Here is a 1,158-nt window from a genome sequence, read left to right on the forward strand (position 1 = left end):
TGAAACGTGGCCAACAGCTCCCTAATAAATGTGGAAATTAATGGCACCCTTTCTTGGCGTCCCTAACCCGGGTCAGGAGCTGGCAAGAGAGCCCGATCGTGTCTCGCTTTCTCAGCGAAATCCACCTGGCTCCCACCCCGCTCTATTTTTGGGTGTATATGTGTGCCTACATTACCTTAACACCCGAAATCGAGCTGTCCCGTCCCACCTACCCCAGCGTTCCCCTCAGGACGGACTCAGTGCCCGCAGCCGGACCGACCCCGATCCGATCCCGGCCCCTCCAGCCCCGCAGGCACAGGCAAAGGGCTGGGGCAGGGCACGGGGCTCCTCCGTGAGATGGAAACATCACTTCCATGTGCTGAACTGCAAACACCTCCTGCGGCACCGAACGCCTTTTCATATAGCCGCGAGTAAATTAAATCCCCCTTAAATCTTCCAAATTGCAACAGGAGACGGCAGCTAATATTACCATTAATTGAAAAGAGAGCTGCGCTTGACTTATGGGGAATTTCACTCAGGTTTTTTACGTGGGTGATTTAGGGCTCCTTTCAGACCACATCGGCATTAAGCCCGCACCTCGCAGCCCTGACATTTTACCTTCGGGCTGAAAAAGGATGCTCAGCCAAAGCCTGTACCTACGGCCTGTAACGTGTATATATCTATAGGTTTATATACCGCTGCACTTAGCTGGCTCTTAGCACACGCATGTCTCAGCGTGTGGTACATCCATCCCCACCCGCGTGTGCACCTCTGGGGTCAGCAGAGCGCTGCGGACCCGCTGGGTTTGGGGGAGAAGGAACCGGGGGGGCTCTGCGAGGGGGCGGCCAGAACCGTTCCCAGGCACCGATGCCGCAGCAGAGATTTCACATGATCTCCCTAATTCCACGTTTTATATTTTATGATTTCTTGCCAGCATCACAGTGTGTTTCTGTTTAGATATACTAAGCTCCTTGAAATTAATTAACCTGTGGTCAGCGACAAAAAAAGTAATACTGGTTAAGCTATATTCCTTTACAGCGTTTGGTCACAGTTAGTTACAGAATTTTCCAGCTGTGAAGATGATGTACACTATTTACTGTAATTGAATTGCTGTTATAACACCTTTCAAGAGGAAAAGTGATACACGACAAAAGTTTCGCCGGCTCACAGGCTCTCTCT

This window comes from Meleagris gallopavo, chromosome 12 (assembly GCF_000146605.3).
Source record: "Meleagris gallopavo isolate NT-WF06-2002-E0010 breed Aviagen turkey brand Nicholas breeding stock chromosome 12, Turkey_5.1, whole genome shotgun sequence".
In the NCBI taxonomy this organism is placed as follows: Eukaryota; Metazoa; Chordata; class Aves; order Galliformes; family Phasianidae; genus Meleagris; species Meleagris gallopavo.